Source organism: Lolium rigidum, chromosome 5, assembly GCF_022539505.1.
Source record: "Lolium rigidum isolate FL_2022 chromosome 5, APGP_CSIRO_Lrig_0.1, whole genome shotgun sequence".
Lineage (NCBI taxonomy): Eukaryota > Viridiplantae > Streptophyta > Magnoliopsida > Poales > Poaceae > Lolium > Lolium rigidum.
In genome coordinates this window covers 62,500,982-62,510,995 of record NC_061512.1, presented here as the reverse complement: position 1 = coordinate 62,510,995, position 10,014 = coordinate 62,500,982, and the positions used below count along the sequence as shown (strand labels likewise).

The following is a 10,014-nucleotide window of genomic DNA, read 5'->3' as shown; positions in this document are numbered from 1 at the left end:
CTGTACATCATTAATATGTAAGCACTGTCACTTTTATACACCATCTTTTGGAGTAGAATGAAAAGCCGAGAGTATCTCCCAGTGACCTATTTGTCCAACGACGGAAGAAGTACTGTGGCACAATAAAAACCTATCAGGAAGAATAAGATCTTCACAGGAAATCCTTTTCCTAATTTGTTCTGCTCACGAGTGTTGTGGCCTAAATGGTCGGTATTGTCAGAGTCTTATACCCTAGGCACTGTTAGACGAAAAAACATGCTACGTTTTAAGACAACTTAATAGCTGAGAAGGAAGGAAAGAAACATGCAGCTCACACTATTTGGTCAGATGCAATAGACAGTGTCCTATTGCAATGACGGTACTTTAAATTTCGGATGCCACAAACAAAAATGAGACAAAGGGCTTACTGAAGAAGGAGAGGTGAGTTCTGGATCCATACTGGTTACAGCTAGCACACATTTAGGATTCTCTACCTATAAGAAGCGGGCATCTTCTATGGTGGTAGAACCGTGCAAGTACCCAGTGGTGAAGATATTAATTTGCTCAATCCCAGTCCACATTATAAGCTCAAGTATGTCGACCTTTAGTGAACAGGTTAAGTCATGATACTTGGTTGGGCATAACCAGTATCAAGATTTATCTGTTTGTTAGCGGAACAGAACGGAAGTCCGAAACTGCAAACTCACTGAACTGGAAACTTCAGTGTAAAAGGGGACATATTATGTGCGGCAATATGCATGAAACCAAATTTCTCTATTCTATATAAATACTATCTGGCACATTGCCTATTGTTCAATCAATTGGCTCGCCTCGCTATTGCAACTGAGCTCAGTCGTGATGTGCGCTATAACTTGCATGAAGAGTGAGAAAGTTGACTGGATTCAGTGGTAAACCATCAGGCAAAAGGGAGAAAGGTCACCGATGAGATAGTTAACCTGCATTCAGTGGTAAACCATCAGGCAAAGTTGAGTGTACTGATTTTTTTTAGAATTCTAAAGTGATTTCTGAATCCATTAGAGTTTTGAGAAATTTAAGCTGTAACCTAAGAATTCGAGGAATAACTTGAAGGTTTAGCTGCAAACATGTAGAGGCAGTAAGAATGCAAGAAAATGACACCCTAAAGATAACTTGAGCTCCACAAACACGTAAGCTGAGCGAATACACCACTGTCTGAACCCGTATATGAATACATAGCGATGAAGGAAGAGAAATGCAAACTATCAGTGCGGAAATATACCTTTTTTGGCTGATGCAGCAGCTGGTCCTGAGTTCCTCCTTAAGGCATAGGTGTGGACTGATAGAACAGCAAACTGTTGTGGCACCAAGAGTAGTGTTAACTCTAATGAGCAAAGTGTGTCGTACAAATTAGATGATACCTTGCGCTCTGAAAAACTATAGGTCAAGAACAGTCACCGTATTCGGTAACTGTTCACTAACTAAAACACGATGCACAATTTGCAAAATTCTCCTTATTGAAGCACTAACCAGACAGAAGATTATCAACTAACCTCCATGCAATTTATGCATGGAAACAACCCTTCATGTAAATGTAAATGCTGCAATCAAATCAACCTTAATATGGTGCTCTGGAGTGAAATATGTAGGCAGCCTTAATCTGGTGCTCAACAACGCGCCACCGCTGTCAGTTGTGTCAGGTATTGTGCTGCCCCTCCTCCATCTTCTGCAGCCGCTTGATTATCTCCAGCAGTTCCTTCGTTTAGTCAATCGCGTCACCCAAAATTAAGGCCATCAACAACTCAGCAGCGCTCGTGTAGGTTCGAATCCCATGTTTCAAGTTCCGGCATGGGTGGTCTCACGCCGCTGCGCGTGAAGGCCCGTCCGAGCGCCACCGCGCCGCCCACGAGTGCAGCGGCCCTGGTTGCACCTGCGTCGGCTGCCCCGGCGAGTCAATGTACAACAACATGCCGCCTGAAGTCCACCTGCCTGCGGCCAAGCCGTGCAACAACAACAGCACATCAGGGACGCCACCAGTTGTCCGTCGCCATGAAATCAATGACGCGCCGAGGTGAAGCTGCATCGTGAGGCCCCCTCTGGGTCGTCGCGTCCGCCCGCTGATAGACAGAAATACAGAGTATGGGGGAGAGCCAGAGAGGATGGAATCTAGAGAGGGGCTGAGGCGGACGTACCTGCACAGCACATCAGCCAGTGTTGCGCGGCCGTGGTCGTCGTCTTGGTCCTCCACGGTGTAGAATCATCCCCGTGTCATGCTCCCCGTGGCCTAGACTCCCCTAATCGCCCGTGGGCGGCCGCGCCCGCCAACTCTGCACCCCTGTGCCGCCGGCGCTGGCCCGGCAGCCAGCAGCACCATCGTGAGCACAGATGCAGACGCCCACAACCGTCTGTAAATTGGAGAGAGGGGAGAGAATCGCGGGAGAGGATGGGGCCGCAGCGATACAAAACGCTGCCGCTCGACGGAGTCGTCCAGCATCGTCCATCCCCCGAACGGGGAGAGAGAGAAGGGCCTATCGACGTCGATCGGGCTTCGCCCGTGAGCGCGGCTCATCGGCGGCGAGGAGAGGGAGGAACGGAGGGGCTCAACCGGCGGCATCTGAGCCATGGCCGAAGGCGGCGAAATTTGGGAGGGAGGTTTGGAGATGGAGAAAAGCAGGAAAAGAAAGTGGCACGATACGCTTCCAGAAAAGTCGCGCCACGCGGAGACGCCGTGATCTTATCCCCTCGACATCTCCAACCAGTCAAAGCGGTGAGACCACCGGCCAACCGAGAGTGAAAGAATTGGATGGGAGAATTTAGAGTACCAAACAATCTACAGTAAAATGCTATCGTGTCAAGTTTTAATTGGCTGAAACCCCAAATCGCTGAGAATTCAGCAAAGGGGGTCAGCTTTGATATATAGTATATATATATATATATATACCCAAGCATTATGAAGGAGATTTTCTTTCCGAAGCAATTTCAAAAATAAAAAATTGATCCAACTATGATAACGATTTATTATGAGGTGTCTTTCGAATCTAAATTTAATGTTTGTAAAACTCACTCTTTTTACCCCACTCACGTATATTGTAGTTTCTATAACTACCCAGTATCTCCCTTTCTCAAACATAAATTTTAAAACAAGCTTGATATAACACAAATATTAAGATAGTGTTTCTCAACAATTAAAAAGAAAACATGTGGATCAAAGGTTTCGAAGCAAAAAGGAAATTTTCTTCCTAGGGAAATTTCAAGAATAAGAAATTTGATCCAACAATGAAAACGTTAAATTGTGAGTTGTGTTTCAGATCTAAAATTCAAGTTCTTTGAAAGAAATTTCATTCATGATTTGCAAAACACACAAAAAATTGAACCAAGACCAATTGGTGGATCAAAGTTTAAAAAATATAGACATTCATATATAGAATCCGACATGTGCTCACATCTGGTTCACGAACAAAAAACCGATAGTTACCCTGATATGTTTTCGTAACAATTATTTGTCCATAACCATATGATCATTACATTAGCATAAATAACGTGAGCATCTTGAACATGAATATGAGTACATAGTGAGAGAACACATCAACCATTAAAGCTTGTTCATGAAAATATTTCACACGAAAATCTTGAGAAAACAAATCCGAGCTCACATCTAATAAAACTTATCTAGAAAGATATCAAGAAAAAACTGAATCAGGCTCCATGCTTTTTTTGTTGATGGATCCAGCCACCATGGCCATGCCCGATCACCAACGCCTTGGAGGTAGGGGATTGTACCTAATTCCTGAATTCATTGTAAGGTAACTAATCAATAGAACCGATAGGGTCATTGACTCCTAGGCTAGCTATGTCGCGTGTAGCTTTCCAAATCTGCTGCAACCATAGGGAGTGACATGCATGTTCTATAATCAAATAGGCCTTGTGTAGCTGCCGATGAGAGATCAAGCTTTCTGCTAGAGGCCTAAACAAAACGTGACAGTAGACGCATGTCGTGGAGTTCACCCAGCCGGCGCTCCTAATTCTCACGGTCTCACGAAGGATGTGAGTTTATAAAAGTTCAAAAAATGATGGAAAGAAGTGTATCTTGGCTGACGGTCCCCACGGTGCTCAGCTCATCGGTACCCGCCCCTCCTAACTGTCCTCGCTGTTGAAAAAGGCGATTTACACAAAAATAACCCAAAAGTGGAAGAAAAGCACAGACTGACCCTCCGGCGAAACTATTTCACCAATCTAACCCTTTTGTGTGGCGCCCCTCCCACGGGCGCCACATATGCCCATGTGGCTCCCCCCTGCCGGCGCCACCGACCCAGCCGACGTGGCCCCCTCGCCGCCGAGCTGGTGCGCCCATCCGACGTGGCAGCATGTGTGGCGCCCTCCCAACGGCGCCACACATGCACTTGGAATCCCCCAAAACATACGCGTAAGACAAATCCTCTGGGACTTAGCCGTTTTGCGAGGCTCGATGTGTGGCGCCGATGCCACGGGCGCCACACTAGCATGTGTGGCGCCGATGCCACGGGCGCCACACATCCACTTAAGTGTGGCGCCCGCGCCCGCGCCCAGCCCGACCATCTTCTTCTCTGTTTCTTCTCCTCCCTCCCTCTCTCCCCCAAGGCGGCCGGCGGTTCCTCCTCCTCCCTCTCTCTCTCCCCCAACAAATCGGCCACAAATTCATCAGATCTGACCGGCCAATCTCTTCCCCATCTATTCCTCAAGGTAATCCCCTTCGAATCCCTCACATTCATCCACTAATTTCATAGATCTTGCTAGATTTGCACATGAACCCTAGACATGGAAACTAGATTTGAAATGGCTATGTATGTGTTGAATGTGTATGTGTAGGAACCCTAGATATGTAGGAACCCTAGATATGTAGGAACCCTAGATGTGTTGAATGAAATTTTACATGTATGTGTTGAAATCCTTATGTATGTATGTGGTGAAAGGCAAAATTGGAGCTTAGCAAATGCATTCTATTGTCTTACATATGTCTATTATGTGCCTAGGAATGGTATGTCTTACGAAATTCATATGTGTGATGTATTTGGATATGAACTCTCATGTATGTGTGATGTATATGTGATTCGAAAGTTAGATATATTCTCATGTATTCTTGATGGAATAACTCATATTTGTTAGGAATGTATGTGTGATGGCTTATTTGGATATATTCTCATGTATGTGTTTCTCATATTTGGTATGAATGGCTCATAATATGTTGTATGTGTTGCTCATACATGTAGGATGGTGTGGCTTCGGATGAAGAGTACGACAGGGAGCACCGGGCTGTTCATATGACGGAGAGGGGAACGGATCTTCACCCTTTGAAGATTCGTTACCATGGCACACCGGATATACCTTATGACGAGAGGTACACGGAGTTCATCCGGCCTACCGGTCTTATGCCGTTCATATCCCTTGTAAGCCGTGGGGGCCACACATGAACCCCTCGGCACTCACCGCCCTTGTCGACCGGTGGAGGCCGGAGACTCACACCTTCCACTTGAGGGCCGGCGAGATGGCCCCTACTCTGCAGGATGTTTCCATGATCCTTGCACTACCTATTCGGGGCGAGCCACCTGTGTATGAACACAGCTTCGATGGGTGGCGCCGGCGGATGGTGGGGCTTATTGGCGGGGCTCCTCCGCCGCCGAGAAAATCCAAAGGAGAGAGTTCCCGCCGGCGCGTCTTTCACTTGGATCGGAACTAACTTTGCGGAATGCCCCATAGAGGCCGACGAGGACACTCGGAGGACGTACGCCCGCGTGTACTTATGGTACATGATTTCCGGGACTCTCTTTCCCGACGGTGGGGGTAAGCTGGCCCATTGGTGTTGGCTGAAGGCGCTTACGGTGTTGGACGCCCGGTGGAGTTGGGGAACAGCGGCACTTGCCTACCTCTACCGGCAGGTGATGATTTGTTCTATGTACTATTTTCCTATAGTAGTGCGCTACACAAAGTAGTAACCAAATATCTTATGTACGCAGTTGGACGAAGCTTGTCGCGGAGCGGGAGCAAGACGGGTAGCGGCGGTATTGGTGGATGCATGCTCCTACTTTCCGTATGGAGCCGGGACCGCCTATCGGTTGGGCGTCCCGGGGTACTCAACGAGACGCCATGGCCTCATTTCCCTCACTTTCCGATCGGGAGCCCACTTGGGCATACCTTTGGGACAATGTCTCGGAGATGACGAGCGATCCAATGATCATGTACGGGCGAGTACACTCGCGGAGTTGGACACTCTTACCGCTGAGCGAGTAACCGATCACTGCGGAGTTGCAATCCTAGTTTTGATTGATTCTACCGGCATCTACTAAATAATTGTATGCCGTGCAGGTGGAATGGGAGCCATATGGTAGCTACTACCGTATTGGCGCGGCGATGACTGACCTAAACCCCAAGTGCACGGAGGAGGCGCGGTTCTGGCGTATGCGCTGCCAACTCATATGCATGTGGCTTGTTGAACACCACCAGCCGCAAAGAGTGATGAGACAGTTTGGGCTGTATCAGGAGTGCCCACCAATGTGGCAAGACACGGACAAGGCGCTTCACAGGTAAACTTCGGAATCATGCGATGGAAGATTCTTGATAGAAGAGGTACAAACTAACTTGTTGATTCTTGCGGGCTTGATAGGCAGCGGCAGAGGAAGATCACAAATTGGCCGATCCATCATAGCGGCCACATCACGGCGTTCCAACACCGCTTGGAAGCGGCACGGAATGCCGGCCTCTGAGCAGATTGTGCCTCACGACTTCACCGCTTTCAACAACTACCTCGAGTGGTTCCATCGGAACACGCGTATCGAGTTAGTGAAGCGCGCGTATCGTGAAGAGATCTTGGACGACCCCATCCAGTTCGATGAGGTTGGGCAAAGCCAAGCACGACACTTTTGCTCGCGAGAGGAGATCGACTTCTATTGCTTCCGAGCTGAACTTCGTGGTAATGGATTCTCTCACTAACTAGTACATCATCTAGATTGCCATGTGCTCGCTTAAATTGTGTATGCTATGTTTGTCACGAGCGGGAGGAGATCCGGAAAACAGTCGAGGAGTGCGAGGTTGTGTGGGAGCAGAGCCACACGGATGAAAAGCCTGTCGGACCGTTGCGGAATTTCGTTAAGGTATGATCACCAACTTTGAATGTACGCAATTATGTTACGGTGGCTTTGTAACCGTGAGTTCCATGACGCGAACACCGCACGAAAGATGCGGCGGTTAGCGAACTTGCTAGGTTGCCGCGAAGGCGAAATCCCTACATCCTCCTCTTCGAAGAACATGTATGGACTATTTTGTTGCTGTGAAACATGTTCTTACTAATTTCAACTTTTGTAATCTCATGTGTTCATGTTTGTGCAGATTCCTCCTGAGGACGACCTAATTCGAGTCAAGGCGTACTTCCGAAGCGTACCTCCAAGCAACGCTCAGCCTTACCGATTGAAGCCAAGGGGCAAGGCTCCAAACCGGTACACTCCGGAAGATTATGTCAACCGAGGAAAGAAGGTTGTCACCGAGGAGGATGACGGGCCGCCGCGGAGATCAGCTATGTCGAGGATGAGGAACGACGAGCCGTTCTCTTCGGAGGAGGAGGAGGAGGAGGAGGAGGAGGAGGAGGAGCAGAGCGAGCGAGCGAGGAGCAGCCAAGGCAGCGGACGAAGAGGATGGCCGTCCGGAAGCAGCCCGTGAGGACGACACGTCGAGGACGACACTAGGATGTGCTCCGTGTTGTTGTGAACTATATCTTCATAAGTATCGATTTGTGAACCCTATGTCATTTCGAACCATGGTCTGTAATGCTACTTCTTGTTTGAATCTACGTGCTACAATGTGACCTATGAAGTGTTATATGTGTATGTCATGAAATTGCTACTTGTTGTGTCCAATGTTGTACTCGTAATGCTGTTGGAGTTTGGTAGGATTTTTCAGGTTTTTAACACAAGTCGGTGTGTGGCGCCCTTCACGGTGGCGCCACACCGCACCGTGTGGCGCCCACGGCATCGGCGCCACACATGCCAACCTATATCAACTATTGGGTCGAAAACATCCAGGGGCTTCGGACGATAAGTCCTTAGCCGTTTCGCGAGCCTCTATGTGTGGCGCCCGTGGCATCGGCGCCACACATGCTAGTGTGGCGCCCGTGGCATCGGCGCCACACATCGAGCCTCGCAAAACGGCTAAGTCCCAGAGGATTTGTCTTACAGTATGTTTTGGGGGGATTCCAAGTGCATGTGTGGCGCCGTTGGGAGGGGCGCCACACATGCTGCCACGTCGGATGGGCGCACCAGCTCAGCGGCGAGGGGGCCACGTCGGCTGGGTCAGTGGCGCCGGCAGGAGGGGAGCCACATGGGCATGTGTGGCGCCCGTGGGAGGGGCGCCACACAAAATGGTTAGATTGGTGAAATAGTTTCGCCGGAGGGTTAGTCTGTGCTTTTCTTCCACTTTTGGGTTATTTTTGTGTAAATCGCCGTTGAAAAAAGGCATAGCATTGGAACTTGCGGTGGACCATCAAGCTCACCGATGACCGCTTGAAGAGCTACTCCATGGTATGTATGGCGAGCCAACGCTGCCCATGCCCCACACGATGACTCCAAGACTGTCGAAACATTGCGGCTGCCAAAGCATGTTGTGAGAAGGCGGGGCCTATCTTCGAGCTTGGTGTTGTATGGGAAGTGAGCACATGCTGCGACATCCTATCTTCGAACTTGGCATGTCCACCATCAACCAGCGCTGTCGCCGTTCACAACTTGTTTTGTTCATCATGTCCACGCCAGAGAATAAGAAGCAACCCAGGTGGCCACGAGCAGTACATGTCCCGCACGTCCGCGCCTACCTGGCTAGATGTACTGCCGCGCTCCACCTTGGCTGGTGCCTCGCGCGTCCGCACACACCCACCTACACCTGCCTCGCCGGGCGTACTATCACACAGCGTGCAGCTGCACTGCGCCGTCTACCTAGTCTGTTGTGCTGTGTGGCACGCACAAGCGGCATACCACACCATCCACGCGACCCTCTCATCTCCGACCTCGAGCCGATCAAAGCAGACCGCCCGTACCAGCAGCAGCAGGATGATACACCGTCATCACGTGTATCGTTAGTTCGCCGGATTGATTGGTTGGCGATCAATATTTCCTTTTCTCTCGCATCGCATCGCAGCGTCCCGTTTCTCGCCAGATTGATTGACTAACAATCTATTTCCTTTTTCTCGCATTGTAGCCGCCCGAGTTCCTCACCAGTATATACGGGCCTGCACCTGCCGGATTCCTGACGATGCACAATGGAAAGATGATTGGTTTCCAGGCCGTGCACGATAAAAAAAAATTAAGAGTTGGAAGGAAAAGAAACAACACACGATGCAAGGGCGACGGACGACGGACGAAACCGCAGGCGGACGACCGAATCATACGGACCTCGGCGGATTCCGCATCTCCTCCTCGTACTGTGTCTAGAACTCTAGATGCGCCGCTTCCCCATATACTCCAACGGTGCAGGGCGTCAGCCAACTCTTCACATATGCATGCATCAGACCTGTTTGCTTCAGATTTTATCTTGCATAGGACGGGAGGACAATTCAAAAAGAGTCCTGCATGATCGAGATCCTCTTACCGTATGGTTGCGGCTGTTCCAGCACGTCCATGCCCCCTCTCCAGCATCCTCAACACCACCGTCTGGTGGGGCGGCATCTGCAAGACACGAACGTACCGCCTTGAAGAGGAAGGGTTAAGTAGTCCGGAGACGCCAGCCCTGGACGTTTTCCGACGAGCCACCTCCTGCCGCTTTGATCGGGAAAGCCGCCGGCCAGAAAAAAGCGCCGATCCCCCGTCTCAAACAGTACATTGATTCCACGACGCTCCTCCAACCCGCAGTTGGACGGCACGCGGGAATTATTCACGAAAGCCGCTGAGGCCGCCGCGACGGGAGGCCAACAGCTGAATCCGCAGTGTTGGTGACTGCCGGTTCAGGGCTGTGGATCTAGCTGCTGCTGCTGCCCACGTCACAGCCACTGAAGGACTTGAGAAGCGTGCCCTAGCTGTGTTGTGGAGTTCGCTCTCGCCGGGACAT

The 10,014-nt window shown here is 49.9% G+C and overlaps 1 long non-coding RNA gene across 2 annotated transcripts; it reads right to left on the bottom strand.

Annotated features, from left to right (window-relative positions):
• Positions 1-318: 318 nt before the first annotated feature.
• LOC124652089 lies at positions 319-2,718 on the bottom strand. 2 transcript variants are annotated; one of them, XR_006987577.1, is made up of 3 exons: positions 2,148-2,661; positions 1,238-2,072; positions 319-935 (listed from the first exon to the last, which is right to left on the bottom strand). It is a non-coding gene; the product is annotated as an uncharacterized LOC124652089 (long non-coding RNA). The 2 variants fall into 2 exon arrangements; XR_006987576.1 differs by having other exon boundaries at positions 319-2,072; positions 2,148-2,718.
• Between the last annotated feature and the right edge of the window lie 7,296 nt (positions 2,719-10,014).